This window comes from Lissotriton helveticus, chromosome 3_2 (genome assembly GCF_964261635.1).
Source record: "Lissotriton helveticus chromosome 3_2, aLisHel1.1, whole genome shotgun sequence".
Lineage (NCBI taxonomy): Eukaryota > Metazoa > Chordata > Amphibia > Caudata > Salamandridae > Lissotriton > Lissotriton helveticus.
In genome coordinates this window covers 335,981,839-336,002,649 of record NC_136062.1, presented here as the reverse complement: position 1 = coordinate 336,002,649, position 20,811 = coordinate 335,981,839, and positions in this window count along the sequence as shown.

Below are 20,811 nucleotides of genomic sequence, written 5' to 3'. Positions count from 1 at the left end.
GCCTCTGTGGAGGTGCTGGTGGCGGTGGTGGTTGTGGTCTTCTTGGAGCCCCAAGCTGCAAGGGTAGAACCTCCATGGCATCATTAGGTAAGCAAATGACGGTCTCGTTAGCTTCACTTATGTACAGGTGTGTTTGCACCATTTTTTTATTATCGCCGGGCCGTATATTCATTGTAAATATCACAAAGTGAGGTTATCAGCAGTTTTTGCACGGGAAGGCCCGCCTTGCATCTCTTTTCGTTACGTCCTGCTAACAGAAGCGATGATCCAAAACATTCATGTTTACGACGGAAAACTGATGCTTCCTGCGGTTAAGGGCAACTTGTACAAATGGCGATAAAAAAAAGCTGCAGTAGTTTAAAAAAATGGATACTAGGTCGGCGTTATGTTCTTTCACATATCCCCCTTTGTTGCATGCTTGCTTTTCATTGTTGAAGATTATATAAACACAACAAAGAGTGTATGAAATTAAAATTATGTTTGAATTTACTGTATCACTAAATTACATATTATAGTTTAAAGGATTGCAAAAACAGGTTTATATCTTAAAAGGTGTAGACCACACATTCTCACAGGCATTAATTTAACTGTTTATCATGCACAATACTTTATAAATGTAAACATCTATGTCCTGATTCACAAAGAGCCTCTGCACTTGTGGCGGAGGCTCTGCACTTGTGATGCTCACTTTGCCACTGGATTCAAGCAAGCCTGTCTGAAGACGGCTATAATGCTAGAAGCCGGTCCTAGGAAGCTTGTTTCCGGTCCAGGGAAGGCTTGGCTTGGCAGTTCGAGCTGGACTGTTCCCATGAGGCACAGGGTCAGACTGATTTGCATATGGCCATGTCTGAACTGGGGTGGCAGAGTGGGCTAAAGATCGGTGATGGATTAAACCCAGATCTGTTGACTGGATGTGGGTGTTTGATTGGTTCAGATGCTCCGTCCATCACCACCCCTTTTTGTACCGCTTTGTTCGCCATAAGTTGGCAGGGTAAGCTCAGACGTGAGTCCCTTGCTCACTTTGCCACTGGATTCAAGCTAGCCTCTCTGATGACAGCTGTCATGCCAGAAATCGGTCCTAGGAAGCTTGTTTCCGGTCCAGGCAAGGCATGGCTTGGCAGTTCGGGCTGGACTGTTCCCATGAGGCACAGGGTCAGACTGATTTGCATATGCCCATGTCTGAACTGCGGTGGCAGAGTGGGCTAAAGACTGTTGATGGATTAAACCCAGATCTGTTGATTGGGTGTGAATGTTTGATTGGTTCAGATGCTCCCTCCATCACCACCTCCTTTTTGTACCGGTATCTCTGCATAGCAGTTTCTAATTGCAGAAATCAATGCCACGACTGTTGAGCCATCACTATGAGTGAGTAAGCTCTTTGTGAATCGGACCGCTGTACTCTATACATGCCAGAGGGAACACATTTACATGACATTGTATATACAGGAAACCGGATTGCTAATTGAACAAAATGTGTTTTTTCAAAGGGCCACAAAAAATTAAAGCATGCTCTACCAACCTTCCTATCGCATCTCTGAAAAACATCAAAAGCCCTTTACTGACTATACCCATGTGAGCTCAATAGTGGTTGACAAGACACCTGACTCATTGTCAGTAAAATTGTTCTCCCTCCCTCATAGCTTCACCATTTAGTGAGGCCTTCCCCCGAGCCCCTGCTCTCTCGAGTGTTGGTGTTCAAGGCCCTCTCCACCCGCAGGTTTCACCTGTGCCTCATGCTTGGTGGTACAGTGGACCTCTGACTCCATTCTCTCGCTCCGCTTTTACTCTCCTTTTTCACTCATTTTTTTCCCTCACTTCTATCTCCCCCTTCACTCTCCTTCTGGGTCTTTCCTCCATATTCTGTTGTTTTCCTCTAATCTCAATCTCCCCCTTTTACTCTCCTTCTGTATCCTCTGTGTCTTTCCTCCACTCTTTCTTGCACTTTTGCCGCCTTATTTGCACTTTTCCCTCTCTTTTTGGCTTTTTCAACCCATTTTTCCCTGCCGCTGCTGCCCCCGTGGCCCCTCCCCCCAAAACAAACCAGTGCGACTGGTGCAATCCAGCTCCCCTCCCCGTGCCCACCTCCCAGCTGTCCAGCCCTCCCTGGCCCCTACTTAATGGCGGCCGCTGCAGAGACAGGCCAGCAAGACCACTGACTCGTTGTCAGTGAAATTGCTCTCCCTCCCTCGCAGCTCCACCATTAAGTGAGGCCTTCCCCATAGCCCATGCACTCTCGAGTGTTGGTGTTGGAGGCCTTCCTCCACCCTCAGGTTTCACCTGCGCCTCATCCCTGGTGGTCTAGTGGACCTCTGTCTCCATTCTCTTGCTCTGCTTTTTCTCTCCTTTTTCACTTGTTTTTTCCCCCGCAATTCTATCTCACCCTTCACTCTCCTTCTGGGTCTTTCCTCCATTTTCTGTCATTTTCCCGTCATTTCAAGCTCCCCCTTCACTTTCTTTCTACGTCTTTCCTCTGTTTTTCACTAATTTGTTGTCCTCAACTCAATCTCCCCCTTTGACTCTCCTTCTGTGTCCTCTGTGTCTTTCCTCCACTCTTTCTTGCATGTTTGCTGCCATATTTGCACTTTTCCCTCTCTTCTTGCCTTTTTCTTTCTGCCTTTTTCAGCACGTTTTTCCCCGCCGCTGCTGCCCCTGCAGCCCCTCCCCCCTAGCACGACCAGTGCAACCGGCCCAATCCAGCTCCCCTCCCATCTCCTGCCTCACATCCGTCCAGCCCTCCCCGACCCCTACTTAATGGCCGCTGCTGCGGGGACAGGCGAGCAAGACCACTAACTCATTGTCAGTGAAATTGCTCTCCCTCCCTCACAGCTCCACCATTAAGTGACACCTTACCCGAGCCCCTGCACTCTCGAGTGTTGGCATTCGAGGCCCTCCTCCACTCACTGGTTTCACCTGTGCCTCATTCCTGGTGGTCCAGTGGACCTCTGTCTCCATTTTCTTGCTCCGCTTTTTCTCTCCTTTTTCACTAGTTTTTTTTCCCCTAACTTCTATCTCCCCCCTTCACTCTCCTTCTAGGTCTTTCGTCCATTGTCTGTCATTTTCCCATCATTTCAAGCTCCCCCCGTCACTCTCCTTCTGTGTCTTTCCTCAGTTTTCCACTCGTTTTTTACCCTCATCACAATCTCTCCCTTTCACTCTCCTACTGTGTCCTCTGTGTCTTTCCTCCACTCTTTCTTGCACTTTTGCTGCCTTATTTGCAATTTTCCATCTCTTTTTCCGTTTGCCTTTTTCAGCCTGTTTTTACACGCCGCTGCTGGCCCCACGACCCCCCCCCCAGTATGACCAGTGCGACCTGCCCAATCCAGTTACCCTCCCCGCCTCCCAGCTGTTACCCCTACTTAATGGGAGACGCTGCGGGGACAGTTGAGCAAGACCACTGACTCATTGTCAGTGAAATTGTCTCCCTCCCTCGCAGCTCCACCATTAAGTGAGGTCTTATCCCAAGCCCTTGCACTCTCAAGTGTTGGTGTTCGAGGCCCTCCTCCACCTGCAGGTTTCACCTGCGCCTCATCCCTGGTAGTCCAGTGGACCTCTGTCTCCGTTCTCTTGCTCCACTTTTTCTCTCCTTTATCACTTGTTTTTTTCCCTCACTTACATCTCCCCCTTCACTCTCCTTCTGGGTCTTTCCTCCATTTTCTGTTGTTTTCCCCTCATTTCAAGCTCCTCCCTTCACTCTCCATCTGTGTCTTTCCTCTGTTTTTCACTCATTTTTAACCCTCATCTCAATCTCCCCCTTTCACTCTCCTTCTGTGTCCTCTGTGTCTTTCCTCCAGTCTTTCTTGCACTTCAGTTGCCTTATCTGCACTTTTCCCTCTCATTTTGCCTTCTTCCTTTTGCCTTTTTCAGCCCGTTTTTCCCCGCCGCTACTGCCCCCATGGCCCCTCCCCCCAGCACGACCAGTTCAACCGGCCCAATCCAGCTCCCCTCCCCTCTCATGCCTCCCAGCGCTCCAACCCTCCCCTACCCCTACTTAAAGGCAGCCACTCTGCTGGCGCGCAAAAGGCAAGCTCGTCTACGCCCGTCCGCGACCCGACTGCGACCAGCACCAGGAACACTGGATATCTGCACTGCCAACGCTACGACTCAGCGGCACTCCACGGTCTCAACCCAGGCCGCAACAACAACTACAAGCTAGCATCACCAACTGACACCCACGGACCTTTCATCTGTCACAGCTGCTGACACATCTGCAGGACAGCCAGGACCACAGACCCAGTGCAACTCGCCCGCAAGACCACAACCAAACCGAAGACCCAGCAATGCATCCTACTTCACTTCTGATCCCTGCACAAACATGCCACAGAAATCTGCAACCTCCTTGACATCACCACCCCGGACATAGCATTTTTACCGAAACCTGTACCAACACCACCTCAGGACCGGACATCACCATCGCCATTCTCCAAGGATACAAGATCTCCAGGAAGGACTGCCCCACCTGACCGGGAGAAGGAATTGCCATAGTCCACAAATCCACCCTCTGCCTGAGCGCACTCCCCGAAGATCCCACAGACCTGATGGAACATCTCCACTTCAAGATACTGGCCAGCCCTACCTCCACCCTCTGAGGAACCCTCATCTACTGACCCCCTGGCCCTGCAGACTTTTCTCCAACTTCATCACGGACATCATCTTCCCGCATGCCATCGTGTCCACCAACTACACCTTACTGGGAGACCTCAACTTCCACCTCAACAACCAACTGGACCCCAGCACCACATCCCTCCTGGACAACCTCCACAACATTAGACTCTGCCTGATCGTGACCGAACCAACGCACTCAGCAGGACACACCCTCGACCCCTCTTCACAATAGGAAACTTCATCACCTTCATCCACTCCACTGAATTCCCATCGACTTACCATCGATGCGTCCACTTCACCTTCAGAATACCCACCATCCACAGCCACGAGCACCTTCTCCTATGAAGAAACTTGACAAGAATCACCGACAACCAGCTAACCTCATCACTCAGCAACTCCACCCCAACCATCACGGAAAACACCGCAGGTAAAACCATGCACAGATGGAACTCCAACAGCGCCAACACCATAACCCCCCTCAAGAAAACCAACAACACCCACGTCAAGAAATCTAGATGGTTCACCACCGAACTTCGAGAGTCCAGAGGCACTTGCCACCTCCTTGAAAAGATCTGGAGGAACACCAAATCCACAGAAGCCCACAACAACTTCAGAGCCCACCACCAACTCATTAGAAAAACGAGGAAAAAAGCGATTGAAGACAGAATCTACACTCATGCACACAACAGCAAAGAACTTTTCAACATCATCAAGCAGTTTGCCCAACCCACCTTTGTCCACCACAAAATAAAGAGCATCTAAAACAACTATGACAAAGACAACCAACACACTGAACCCTCACCAACCATCCCCAACACCCTGGAGCCAGCGATCAACAACTGGACAGTCCTCACCTCTGAAGACACACTGTAGACGATGAAGTCAATCCACTCCGGGGCCCCCACAGACCCCGGCCCCACCACATTGTCAACAGAGCTGCCAACAGCATCATACCCATGCTCTGCTGCACTATCAAAGCTCCCTAGCAACCGCCTTGTTCCCTGACGACTGGAAACTCGCTGAGATCAACCCTCTCCTAAAGAAACCCTCGGCGGACCCCACTGACCTAAAAAACTACAGACCCATCTTCCTGCTCCTGTTCCCAGCGAAAGTAATCGAGAATGACATCAACAGCTAACTCGCCACATTAATCAAAGAGCCCAACATCCTCGACTCCTCCCGATCAGGCTTCAGAAATAAACACAGTACGAAAACTGCCCTCCTCGCTGCAATAGTCGAGATCCGTACCTTACTGGACAAAGGAGAAACAGCAGCTCTCATCCTCCTCGACCTCTCAGCGACATTCAACACAGTCTCTCACTGCACCCTAATACGCAGACTCCACGATGCAGGGTTCCAAGACAAGGCCCTCGACCTGATCAGCTCCTTCCTCTCCGGCAGAACGCATCGGGTCAGACCCCCCCCTTTCCTCTTGGACCCTACACCTACCACCTGCGGCATCCCCCAGGGTACTCCCTCAGCCCTATGCTCTTCAATGTCTACATGGCTCCGCTTGCCCCCATCCTCAGAACCTCTGGACTGAACATTGTGTCATACGCAGACGACACCCAACTCATCTTCTCCCTATCCAACAAACCCAACACCGCCAGACACAACTTTCAAGAAGGCATGGTAGCCGTCGCCAAATGGATGAAAGACATCTGCCTACAACTAAACACCAACAAAACGGAAGTACTCATCATGGGCCCAAACCCCGACGCCTGGAATGACACCTGGTGGCCCCCCTCCCTTGGAAGCCTGCCCACCCCCAAGGACCACGAATGCAACCTGGGAATCATCCTGGACTCAGAGCTCAAAATCGACCGCCAGATCAACTCCGTCTCGTCCTCCTGCTTCCACGCCCTCCGCCTCCTATGTAAGACCTTCAAATGGATCACCAGCAGGCTTGACTACGGCAACGCACTCTATGCCGGAATAAACAAAAACCTCATCAGCAAGCTACAGAACATCCAAAGGAAAATAACGGTGCAAGCCCTGATCGGATCGAGGTTGGATTACGCGAACGTACTCTACCTCGACCTGCCATAATATCTTTTGTCTCGTCTACAGGTAGTGCAGAACGCGGCGGCACGGGCAATTTTCAGCCTTGACCGCAGTTCTCATGCCACTGGCCTTTTGAAGTCCCTTCACTGGCTTCCAATCCTGAAACGCATTACGTTCAAGGCCCTCACCATTGCGTTTAAAGCCCTTCATGGTATTGGGGCTCTCTATCTGCGGAAGAGAGCTGTCTTCCACCATCCATCCAGAGCCTTACGATCGGCTGCCTTGTCATTGGCCAAGGTCCCGGCAATTAGGCGCGCACAGACCGGGGGCCGATCCTTTAAATATCTGGCGCCGCGGGCCCGGAATGCTCTGCCACTCGCTCTGAGAAAGAGCGAGAATTTAGCATCTTTTAGGAAAGAGCTTAAAACGTGGTTGTTCTGTCTCTAATTCCTCCTCCGCCGCCTGGGTTATGCTGTGTTAGGTCTGTTAGTGCCGGGACACTCTGCTTGAGTAGCTGAGCGCTCAATAAAACTCCCGATAACATAACATAACATAACAAAACGCTGCCGCAAGACTGGTCCTCAACCTACCAAGACACTGCCACATCTCCCAGCACCTGCATAGACTCCACTGGCTCCCCATCAAAGCTAGAGTCACCTTCCAGATGTTAACCCACGCTCACAAGGCCTTCCACGAAACCGGACCAGCATACTTGAACAGCCAAATCAAATTCCACGCACCCCAAAGGACCTTACGATCAGCCCAGCTCTCCTACACCGTAGTACCCGCACTAGAAAGACCAGATCAGCCGCTTGTTTTCCTTCCACGCGGCCAGAGTCTGGAACCACCTTCCGCTCCATCTCAGACAGATAACATTGCTCCCCATCTTCGCAAGAAGCCTCAAAACCTGGCTCTTCGACAGACCCACTCCTTGATGGACTAGAACCTGTGACCCCCCAGCCCCCAGCGCCTTGAGACCCCTATAGCTTAGAAGTCGCGCCTAACAAACACCTCATTGATGTGTCCTGGCTGCTAGCAGTCAAAATAGAGGCCTTAACCCACAAGACATCTGTAAGAAAATAGGTTATAACTTTGGAAGGACATGAGTCCTTCTCATGTAATTAGTCTAAAATCCATCAGGTCCATTGCAAAGGTTCAATAAATAAACATGGGATCAATCCTTGACTGGCCTATGTTAAGGAAAAGTATGTAAAGTATTCAGTTGTACATAAATGATTTAAAATTCAAAGCACACCAAACTAAAATTCCCACAACCAATTTCTAAAAATAGGAAATAATTTAATAAGAAAAAAACAAATAACTTAAATCTCATTTTTAGAATTATAGAACTAAAATATCAAGAAAAAGTCAAGTGCAAATCAAAAAGAATTTTACATGGATATCCGATACGAAGGCACAATTTCAGGCCAAGAGTGATATTACTGTGGTTCGATCTAGTCATATATTTTACTTTCGAACTTAGAAGTTGAATTAGAGCTTTGTGAATAGGGTACTCTGTTGCAAACATGATAGAGTACCATGTCTACCAAAGTGACTGTTGGCATACCTCATTTTGAAACAGCTGTGCCATTAGATTTGTGTCGGCAGAGTTGTGTGCCCTGCTAATGCTAAGCTACTCGGACTGCATGACAGAATAGTGGCTTTTACATTGAAGCCATCACACTGCTCTCTCTTTTTACAGTGCCCAGTCTGTTTTTTTTCTGTCCCTCATTGCCTTAAAAAACTGGTGTTGAAGGACAAATAGTGAACTCCATATTCTGAGAGAAAATTCTGATGATGTGCGGGTCATTTGTTGTTTTGTTTTTCAATCACAAACTACTACCTTGGCCTTTATTTTTCAAAAACTATAACATTTGAAAATGATGGTGGACAGCAGTCTTAATTGACTTTAGGGTCCCCCTAACCTTTTGCAATTTTATTGGAACTACTGTGATGGTGTTTCCTTGCAAAGTACAGAGACTGAGTAGTAGTAGCCCCTCATTATGGGACTTTAATTATAGCCAGTCGAACTCAGAGCCACACCCATTACCTACACCAGCAACCTCGAAATATTGATCAACAGCCAGCTGGACATTACTACACAAGTGAGCACCATCACTGCACCCTGCTTCCATCCTGAAGATGCTGAAGATGATCTACAAATGGCTCCCAATCAACACTAGATAAACTTTCACTCATGTCCTAGTCACCAGCAAGTTTGACTTCGGGAACACCCTATGCACAGGAATCACCTAGCAACTTACTGGAGGACTACAAACACCACCTAGAATTCGGCAGCCAGACTCATCCTCAACCTTCCACACAGTACTCACATCACACCACACTGCAGGGAGCTCCACTGGTTCCCAATATAGAAACACTCTTATTTCAAGCTCCTCACATTCAAGGCACTACACAACATAACCCTATGTTCTTGAATAATGGCATCTCTTTCTACCAACCACCTGGAGGGATGTATGACGTTACAACGCATACATTTACATCGCGGTACATTACATCACGGTTTTTACAACGCAAGGAGTTACAACAACTTGCGTTGGAGGGCGCTGGACTAAGGAATAGTATAATTTACTATTCCAACTCCAGTCTACGTACAGGAGGGAAGGTGTTGGAGAGTAAATTATACTATTCCTTGTCTGCGAGCGCCATCTAGCGCAAGCCGTTGTAACGACTTGCGCTGTGAAAACCGCAATGTAATATCATTGCGATGTAATCCCCACGTTGTAAACGATTTTTGCCACCTAGAGACCACCACTTCCAACTTGCATACATACCACGCATACACTGGGGGAATCCAGTGATGCCACTGGAAGGGTGGGGGCAGGTGCAGGCTGCCATAGGAGGAACCAATGATGTTACTTCTTGTGCAGATGGATAATGTGTAATCCAGTGATGGGATTTCCTGTGCAGATGAATGTTAGAAAATGTAAACCTGTACAGAAACTCCTGGTAGCTATGGTACAGAGAAGACAGGCTTAACTTGTGAAAACGTGTGTGTGACGTATTGAGCAGCAACAAAACAATTCAAAAACCAAAAGACAACACAATACAATTCTACAGAACTTTAGAGAGCGATAAATGTAGTGAGTAAAATTACACCAATATCAAAATACTCTAGTAAGTTAACCAGAGATATGAATGTTTAAAGATGTATGGGAAAAAGCACCAAGAAAACATAAAGAGCCTATCAGTAATCACTATTAATTGTTGACGCGGCATGTACACCATTTTAAGCCGACCAAAATGGAGTACGGGTCAGATATACAAAGCAGTTTCTTTTTGGTCACACTGAAAAAATCCTCCAATAAGGCAAGGTTAAAGGCTGTATCAGCTGAAATCCTCTCAAAGCTAGATAGCGGCTGGAGAAGTTCCACTGAAAAAAGGTCTGAACAGAAGAAAATGAAATTTCATGGCCAAGGATGTCCTCGCGTTTGGCGGATACTTTTCTTGTCCTCACATGGTCAAGATTTCTATCATTGGACTTATTCTTTTAAAATGAATTTTAAAATCCTCTAAATTCTTGAAGACCTGTACCGGACAAAAAAAATCCTCTCAAAATCTTTTACTGTTTGCTGTGTAGTAACGCTCAGCTCCTAAAGTCTTTGACGTTCATATGTTTTCCAAGTCTACCAGAGTTTATTGAGCAGTTACTCTTGGTCACTCCCAAGGCTCCAAGGACCTCTGGTAAGACATTAGGAGCAAGGACACACTCCAGCAGAGGACAGAGGCCACTAGAAGGATCCAGCATGTCCAATTCTTCCTGGACAGCTTCAGTTAGATTACTTCAGGAAAAAGGCCTCTTGCAGCTTGTGTTCCCATGTCACACACAGGAGGTCAGCTAACTGACCTTCGGAATCTGCTTGTTAGACCTGAGTATTGTTTGGAGCAGGTCCAGCTACGCAGGTTTCAAACAGTATGTCCAGGACTCTTTTATTCTTCCACAGGTCCAGAAAGTGTTCTGTTGAGCTGTGGGTTAGATACCGCATTTGTATATTTTACTAGCTATTGGTTGAGACAGAGTCCTGGAAGCTTCCTAACCAATGAGAAAATGTTCCAGAGGGCAAACCTTCCGGCATTTGCAGCACATCATGCTCGCCTTACTGAAAACTATTCCAGAGTGCACTACTCTATGGAAACTCCAAGACAGCACTATCTTTCTGCCCTTGGAGAATAGCTTGTGTTCCTTCCTGAATGTGTTCAATTGAAAGAGCAGTCTCTTCCTCCTCCACTACAGCAAAATGGCTATGGGATGAGCTTACCTTCTTACTGAGCTGTTGCCAAGCTGCCTACACAAAGCCTAGAAGAAAATAAGCTCCTTTTTACCAGATCTTCCTTTCCACACTTCACTATGAATAGGAAGGCCTCATCCTTCCTACATTAATGTTAATTAATTTCCTGAAACCTCCCCAACTGTAATTCATGAGCTAATATGTGTCACATACTTAACACACAGCTGTTTCTGCAAACAGGCCTAAGCCATTTTTTCTGCTACAGTAGCAGTGTTCACACCTCACTAAAGGGAAACACTGGCAGGCCAGCTGCTGGCAGGCTAATAATAATTAGACTACTGGAGGGTCAGGCAGTAAAAGTCTAACTCTTCAACTGTCAGTTTTCCTAAATATGTATCAAAATACCAACTTCACAACCGAATTGGATTAAGTGGATATTTAATTAAGATTAAAACTAGCATTTGACTCATTCTGGTAGCTTGTTCCAAATCAGACATAGAAGGATTTAATTCTGAACTTTCTCTTTTCTCATAGTATGGCTCCAGCTCTTCACAGTGAAAATAGCCTTTGGGGGTACATGCCAATATTACATTTTTGCACACATTTGAAAATGTGGCACCCTATAATCTGGTCTCATTAGAGACAAATAATTTAACATTTAAAAGTAGGGTCCTTTTTTTTCATAAAAAGGCTCTCCTGCAGGGTGAAAAGTTGATGGCGTCAAATTACATGGGTAGGCCTGATGTTATGTTTTCTTTGTCAGCCTAATGGATTGCACAACATATCTTGCAGTCCACAGTGGACATATTCCTTTCCATGTTAAGGACAACAAGGGGCCCCAAGTGAATTAGCATCGGACCTCGGGGAGCATATTTTGTGAAACAACAACGGTCCATGCAAAAGAATTATATGCAAATCAATGAATATAGACTGAATCAGTTGTATATTTGGGGCGACATGTCCAGCTGGATGTTCACCAAGACTTTACAAAATAGGCTCCATATTCAGAATCTGATCCGTAAATCTGATGTTCATGTGGGGGCACTTTCACGGTTATATGTTGCATCTGGACAAAGACACTTCTCTTCTCTGCTTCAGGTATACAGCACTAAGAACCCACCAGTGCTGTCATACGCTCTTGAATATATACCAATAAACCAATGGAGCTTTCCAGACCTAAAAGAAGGGAAGATTCTACGGAAACTAACAAAACTATCTCAGGCTGTACCGGTACAAGCTCTCCGCCTCGAGTTCACTTTAATAAGCTCCTATGCTAGAGGAATTGCCAATATCATCAGGTGGGCATAAAACCTCCTCCATGCGGAAGAAGGAACAATTCGATCTCTGCTTAAAATAGAAACATTTGAAAATGAATCTTCGAAATATGTATTCTTTAGGAATATTCTAACTGCTTTCAAGTTATCCGATGTTAATATTAATTTGCTACATTAGTGGACACCTGCTCAGCTGAAGGTCTTCTTAAAGCACTGTACTCCAAGACTCAGTTTCGACCTTGACTCCCAGCACTGCACTAAATTGCCTCTATATAAAAATGTCGCAGAATCTATAGTTTTTAAGAAAAACACAGCAGTATATTAATTTCAATTTAAAGCATCGGGTCAGGAGATCGATTGTCCTGTTCCGGTTTGGGATACTTCCTGTAAAAACAGTTACATGTAGGTGGCACCCTATCTGTAATCTGTGTGATAGGGGAGAGCAGGACTTGGAACATTTGTTGTTCACTTGCCCAAACGAGACTGTGGTAAAGGCAAGAAAAAGGTTTTTACAACCAATTTATATCAAAGGTAGAGTTAACTCTATACAGGAACTGATCATATTATGTAAGGCTCCGCCAAACGAGTTTGTCTGCTACAATTTTTACAAATCTTTAAAACCCTTTTTAACTTTGTATTAGAATGAAAACCCTATATTTTAACAAAACAGTTTTACATTGTATGTTATGAATGGAACATTTGTGGCTCTCAGTGGAGAACCAAATCAAATAAAACTTGACTATACTTGACTTGTGTTAAATTAAAAAAAGTCTTCATGACAATCTAGAACCTTTTTCTCTATCTCAGTACAGAGTTAGGGATAATTTGGCATAACAAGCTGAATTTGCAGAAAGAAATTTGTTTAGAAAGGCAAACAGTACATTATATCAAGTAAATAGAATAAGTAAAGCAAATATATTGGTCAAAATATTGTATTATAGCTAGATTTTGAAATCTGAACGCAAGGACATTAGTTGCTCTTGTATGTGCAAAAGGTTTATAAAAGTAGATGTAATACTGCCATAACAGGGGGATTTTGTAGATATATTTAAAATCTCTTTACGTCAATAGCATTCTTTTGTAAAGTTGACGATTTATATTCATGCAAGCAAATAATTGCATTTCTATGAGGTTGATTACAATTGTTTTACTGATCTGCTCCTCCATCTGTGTGACCTAATGCGATAATTCTTTTACAATGTTCATACATAACGTATCATACTTTTGAAAACAGGATGCTAGGCTCTCCTCTGATTAATACAGCAAAAACTGTTCAACTTCTTTCCATTCTCTTCATATAGACATATATTTTTAATTTATCATAGCTAAAGCAGGACCTGCATGAGCATACTTAAATTAGGTCCAAAGGTGTATGAAGCTAATTTATTTATTTTTATATCCATCATAAACATTAAAGTGCATTTTATAGGTGAACAGAAATGACAATTGCATGAGTAAATGTTTATATAGAATATCGATTATATTTCAAGAATATGTGTCCTGGTTAAGTGAAAAAGCTTGAAAAGGTTTTAAGACAGATTCTTATGCCAAATATTGGTTGGGTTTAAACATTTACATTTGATGGATGCCAGTTAAAAAAAGAGTTAAGTGCCCCATGGTGTGGTCTGAAATACACTTCAGGCTTCTGGAAAAAGATACAGATTTTATACAAACCAATAAGAAATCAATAGGTGAGTATAATAAAACCATGAGTGAGAGAAAATCTAACCACTTTCATAGAAGATTACTGAACCTCCGAAAAGTATCATAAGTTCTCACTTAAATTGTCATAGGGCCTCATTACGACTTTAGCGGTCCTCTTGTGGGCCCACCACCACAACCTTCGCAGGAGGAATGTCAAGTTAGTTTATGTTGCTTCTTTATCCAACAGAATCCAGAATTTATAAATGTTGCCTTTGGAATTATCACCGGAAAAAGAGCAATACGAACTCATGATCCATCTCCAAAAACATCATATACATAGTTGCATGCCAAGCACAATCTTATTTGACAAAAATTATTCTCAAAACCAATGAACCACCACCAAAATCTTCTGACAAAAAAGACTCCTATAGCCAATCTTCTTAAGTTTGTTCAATAAAAAAAAAGTCCTCATGACAATCTAGAACCTTTTTCTCTATCTCAGTACAGAGTTAGGGATAATTTGGCATAACAAGCTGAATTTGCAGAAAATATTTTGTTTAGAAAGCCAAACAGTACATTATGTCAAGTAAATAGAATAAGTAAAGCAAATATATTGGTCAAAATCTTTTGGCAAAATTTACAATCAGAATTAAAAATAAATAGTAGAAGCTTCTGAAACATTTGGGGTAACAACAGTTGAAGCTCCTTTAAGTGGGCTTTTGTATGGTACAGAGTCAAAATATCGAGTTTTTAATATCGACTGGACACAATATCGAGTAAAAAATATAGAATGGACATAATATCGACTAGAAATAATATAGACAACAAAAAATAATTGGTAAATAATTTTAATTGATTAATTGATAAATATGCTAATATGCTAATTTCATTATTTTATTTTCTGTAGCGGGTTGTGGGTTTATAGGGGGATAGGGTGGGAAGTAATTTAATTATAAATAATTAAATATGTCATTTTATTTATTGGTATTTATTTAGAATTAATTTCTTAATTAATTATTAATAGGTAATTAATTAACATATAATTGGTAATTAAAAATAATTTATTAATGTTTAAATTGTAAATTAGTTTATTGTTAATAGGTAATTAATTAGTATTAATAGTTAATTTTTACAGTTAAATAATTTTAATTTGTATTTATAAATAATTATTTTATATATTTTATACAATTGTAAAATATTTTGATTAATTTGTAATTGGTATTACTATTTATGTTATTTATATTTATATATGAAGTATTTACTTTCCTACTATTGCACTCACTGGAGTTGGAATAGTAATTTTTACCCCTACACTATCGCACACTTTCCCTACTTTTGCACTCTCTGGAGTTAGAATAGTAATTTTAACCCCTACGCTATCCAACCCTTTCCCTACTGTTGCACTCTCTGAAGTTGGAATAGTAATTTTAACCCCTACGCTATCGAACTCTTTCCATACTGTTGCACTCTCTGGAGTTGGAATAGTAATTTTAACCCCTACGCTATCCAACGCTTTCCCTACTGTTGCACTCTGTGGAGTGGGAATAGTAATTTTTACCTCTACACTATCCAACGCTTTCCCTACTGTTGCACTCTCTAGAGTGGGAATAGTAATTTTTACCCCTATGCTATCCAACGCTTTCCCTACTGTTGCACTCTCTGGAGTGGGAATAGTAATTTTTACCCCTACGCTATCCAACGCTTTCCCTACTGTTGCACTCGCTGGAGTGGGAATAGTAATTTTTACCCCTACGCTATCCAACTCTTTCCCTACTGTTGCACTCTCTGGAGTGGGAATAGTAATGTTTACCCCTACGCTATCCAACTCTTTCCCTACTGTTGCACTCTCTGGAGTTGGAATAGTTATTTTAACCCCTAAGCTATCCAACGCTTTCCCTACTGTTGCACTCTCTGGAGTTGGAATAGTAATTTTTACCCCTACGCTATCCTTCGCTTTCCCTACTGTTGCACGCTCTGGAGTGGGAATAGTAATTTTTACCCCTACGCTATCCAACGTTTTCCCTACTGTTGCACTCTCTGGAGTGGGAATAGTAATTTTGACCCCTACGCTATCCAACGCTTTCCATACTGTTGCACTGTCTGGAGTGGGAATAGTAAATGTTACCCCTACGCTATCCAACGCTTTCCCTACTGTTGCACTCGCTGGAATGGGAATAGTACATTTTTACCCCTACGCTATCCAACTGTTTCCCTACTGTTGCACTCTCTGGAGTGGGAATAGTAATTTTTACCCCTACGCTATCCAATGCTTTCCATACTGTTGCACTCTCTGGAGTGGGAATAGTAATTTTTACCCCTACGCTATCCAACGCTTTCCAGACTGTTGCACTCGCTGGAGTGGGAATAGTAATTTTTACCCCTACGCTATCCAATTCTTTCCCTACTGTTGCACTCTCTGGAGTGGGAATAGTAATTTTAACCCCTACGCTATCCAATGCTTTCCCTACTGTTGCACTCTCTGGAGTGGGAATAGTAATTTTTACCCCTACGCTATCCAACACTTTCCCTACTGTTGCACTCTCTGGAGTAGGAATAGTAATTTTTTACCCCTACGCTATCCAACTCTTTCCCTACTGTTGCACTCTCTGAAGTTGGAATAGTAATTTTAACCCCTACGCTATCCAACTCTTTCCCTACTGTTGCACTCTTTGGAGTTGGAATAGTAATTTTAACCCCTACGCTATCCAACGCTTTCCCTACTGTTGCACTCTGTGGAGTGGGAATAGTAATTTTTACCTCTACACTATCCAACGCTTTCCCTACTGTTGCACTCTCTAGAGTGGGAATAGTAATGTTTACCCCTATGCTATCCAACGCTTTCCCTACTGTTGCACTCTCTGGAGTGGGAATAGTAATTTTTACCTCTACACTATCCAACGCTTTCCCTACTGTTGCACTCTCTAGAGTGGGAATAGTAATTTTTACCCCTATGCTATCCAACGCTTTCCCTACTGTTGCACTCTCTGGAGTGGGAATAGTAATTTTTACCCCTACGCTATCCAACGCTTTCCCTACTGTTGCACTCGCTGGAGTGGGAATAGTAATTTTTACCCCTACGCTATCCAACTCTTTCCCTACTGTTGCACTCTCTGGAGTGGGAATAGTAATGTTTACCCCTACGCTATCCAACTCTTTCCCTACTGTTGCACTCTCTGGAGTTGGAATAGTAATTTTAACCCCTAAGCTATCCAACGCTTTCCCTACTGTTGCACTCTCTGGAGTTGGAATAGTAATTTTTACCCCTACGCTATCCTTCGCTTTCCCTACTGTTGCATGCTCTGGAGTGGGAATAGTAATTTTTACCCCTACGCTATCCAACGTTTTCCCTACTGTTGCACTCTCTAGAGTGGGAATAGTAATTTTTACCCCTACGCTATCCAACGCTTTCCATACTGTTGCACTCTCTGGAGTGGGAATAGTAAATGTTACCCCTACGCTATCCAACGCTTTCCCTACTGTTGCACTCGCTGGAGTGGGAATAGTACATTTTTACCCCTACGCTATCCAACTGTTTCCCTACTGTTGCACTCTCTGGAGTGGGAATAGTAATTTTTACCCCTACGCTATCCAATGCTTTCCATACTTTTGCACTCTCTGGAGTGGGAATAGTAATTTTTACCCCTACGCTATCCAACGCTTTCCAGACTGTTGCACTCGCTGGAGTGGGAATAGTAATTTTTACCCCTACGCTATCCAATTCTTTCCCTACTGTTGCACTCTCTGGAGTGGGAATAGTAATTTTAACCCCTACGCTATCCAATGCTTTCCCTACTGTTGCACTCTCTGGAGTTGGAATAGTAATTTTTACCCCTACGCTATCCAACACTTTCCCTACTGTTGCACTCTCTGGAGTGGGAATAGTAATTTTTTACCCCTACGCTATCCAACTCTTTCCCTACTGTTGCACTCTCTGAAGTTGGAATAGTAATTTTAACCCCTACGCTATCCAACTCTTTCCCTACTGTTGCACTCTTTGGAGTTGGAATAGTAATTTTAACCCCTAAGCTATCCAACGCTTTCCCTACTGTTGCACTCTCTGGAGTTGGAATAGTAATTTTTACCCCTACGCTATCCTTCGCTTTCCCTACTGTTGCATGCTCTGGAGTGGGAATAGTAATTTTTACCCCTACGCTATCCAACGTTTTCCCTACTGTTGCACTCTCTAGAGTGGGAATAGTAATTTTTACCCCTACGCTATCCAACGCTTTCCATACTGTTGCACTCTCTGGAGTGGGAATAGTAAATGTTACCCCTACGCTATCCAACGCTTTCCCTACTGTTGCACTCGCTGGAGTGGGAATAGTACATTTTTACCCCTACGCTATCCAACTGTTTCCCTACTGTTGCACTCTCTGGAGTGGGAATAGTAATTTTTACCCCTACGCTATCCAATGCTTTCCATACTTTTGCACTCTCTGGAGTGGGAATAGTAATTTTTACCCCTACGCTATCCAACGCTTTCCAGACTGTTGCACTCGCTGGAGTGGGAATAGTAATTTTTACCCCTACGCTATCCAATTCTTTCCCTACTGTTGCACTCTCTGGAGTGGGAATAGTAATTTTAACCCCTACGCTATCCAATGCTTTCCCTACTGTTGCACTCTCTGGAGTGGTAATAGTAATTTTTACCCCTACGCTATCCAACACTTTCCCTACTGTTGCACTCTCTGGAGTGGGAATAGTAATTTTTTACCCCTACGCTATCCAACTCTTTCCCTACTGTTGCACTCTCTGAAGTTGGAATAGTAATTTTAACCCCTACGCTATCCAACTCTTTCCCTACTGTTGCACTCTTTGGAGTTGGAATAGTAATTTTAACCCCTACGCTATCCAACGCTTTCCCTACTGTTGCACTCTGTGGAGTGGGAATAGTAATTTTTACCTCTACACTATCCAACGCTTTTCCTACTGTTGCACTCTCTAGAGTGGGAATAGTAATTTTTACCCCTACGCTATCCAACGCTTTCCCTACTGTTGCACTCTCTGGAGTGGGAATAGTAATTTTTACCCCTACGCTATCCAACTCTTTCCCTACTGTTGCACTCTCTGGAGTGGGAATAGTAACTTTAACCCCTACGCTATCCAACGCTTTCCCTATTGTTGCAGTCTCTGGAGTGGGGATAGTAATTTTTACCCCTACGCTATCCAACTCTTTCCCTACTGTTGCACTCTCCTGAGTTGGAATAGTAATTTTAACCCCTAAGCTATCCAACGCTTTCCCTACTGTTGCACTCTCTGGAGTTGGAATATTAATTTTTACCCCTACGCTATCCTTCGCTTTCCCTACTGTTGCACACTCTGGAGTGGGAATAGTAATTTTTACCCCTACGCTATCCAACGTTTTCCCTACTGTTGCACTCTCTGGAGTGGGAATAGTAATTTTTACCCCTACGCTATCCAACGTTTTCCCTACTGTTGCACTCTCTGGAGTGGGAATAGTAATTTTTACCCCTACGCTATCCAATGCTTTCCATACTGTTGCACTCTCTGGAGTGGGAATAGTAATTTTTACCCCTACGCTATCCAATTCTTTCCCTACTGTTGCACTCTCTGGAGTGGGAATAGTAATTTTAATCCCTACGCTATCCAACGCTTTCCCTACTGTTGCACTCTCTGGAGTGGGAATAGTAATTTTTACCCCTACGCTATCCAACGCTTTCCCTACTGTTGCACTCTCTGGAGTAGGAATAGTAATTTTTTCACCCCTACGCTATCCAACGCTTTCCCTACTGTTGCACTCTCTGGAGTGGGAATAGTAATTTTTACCCCTACGCTATCCAACGCTTTCCCTTCTGTTGCACTCACTGGAGTCGTTACAGTAAATTCAAACCTCTTGCTATCCTACGGTAAAAATATTGTATATGTTTTGATAATAATATGTATATATATATATATATATATGTATTAAAAATAAAATATATTTTTTTAAGTTATATTAATTATTTTTTATTGTTACATTTATTTAAGTATTTTAAATTAGTTAAAAATATTTTTATTTGTTATTATGTTACTTTTAAATTACTTTTAATACATTTAAAAAATTCTATATTGTGACAGTCTATATTTTTTACACTCGATATTTTGGAGTCAATATTTTTGTACTTACCTGTTTGAATGTAGGAAGTCGATATTTTGTCAGTCGATAGTTTTACCTCGATATTTTGTCCTCTTGATATTGTGACTGTCGATATTCTGTCAGTGATCCCTTTTGTATCATAGCTAGATTTAGAAATCTGAACGCAAGGACATTAGTTGCTCTTGTATATGCAAAAGGTTTATAAAAGTAGATGTAATACTGCCATAACAGGGGAATTTTGTAGATATATTTAAAATCTCTTCACGTCAATAGCATTCTTTTGTAAAGTTGACAATTTATATTCATGCAAAAGCAATTAATTGCATTTCTATGAGGTAGATTACAATTGTTTTACTGATCTGCTCCTCCATCTGTGTGACCTAATGCGATAATTCTTTTACAATTTTCATACATAACGTATTATTCTTTTGAAAACAGGATGCTAGGATCTCCTTTGATTAATACAGCAAAAACTGTTCAACTTCTTTCCATTCTCTTCATATAAACATATATTTTTAATTTATTGTAGCTAATGCAGGACCTGCATGAGCATACTTAAATTAGGTCCAAAGGTGTATGAAGCTAATTTATTTATTTTTATATCCATCATAAACATTAAAGTGCATTGTATAGGTGAACAGAAATGACAATTGCATGAGTAAATGTTTTCATAGAATATCGATTATATTTCAAGAATATGTGTCCTGGTTAAGTGAAAAAGCTTGAAAAGGTTTTAAGACAGATTCTTATGCCAAATATTGGTTGGGTTTAAACATTTACATTTGATGGATGCCAGTTAAAAAAAGAGTTAAGTGCCCCATGGTGTGGTCTGAAAGACACTTCAAGAAGAAGAATGGAAAGAAGGGGTCCTAAGACTTGGAACAACGAAAATTACAAATTCTTTCCATTATCTTGAATCAATTCAAAGAAGCAAAGCTAT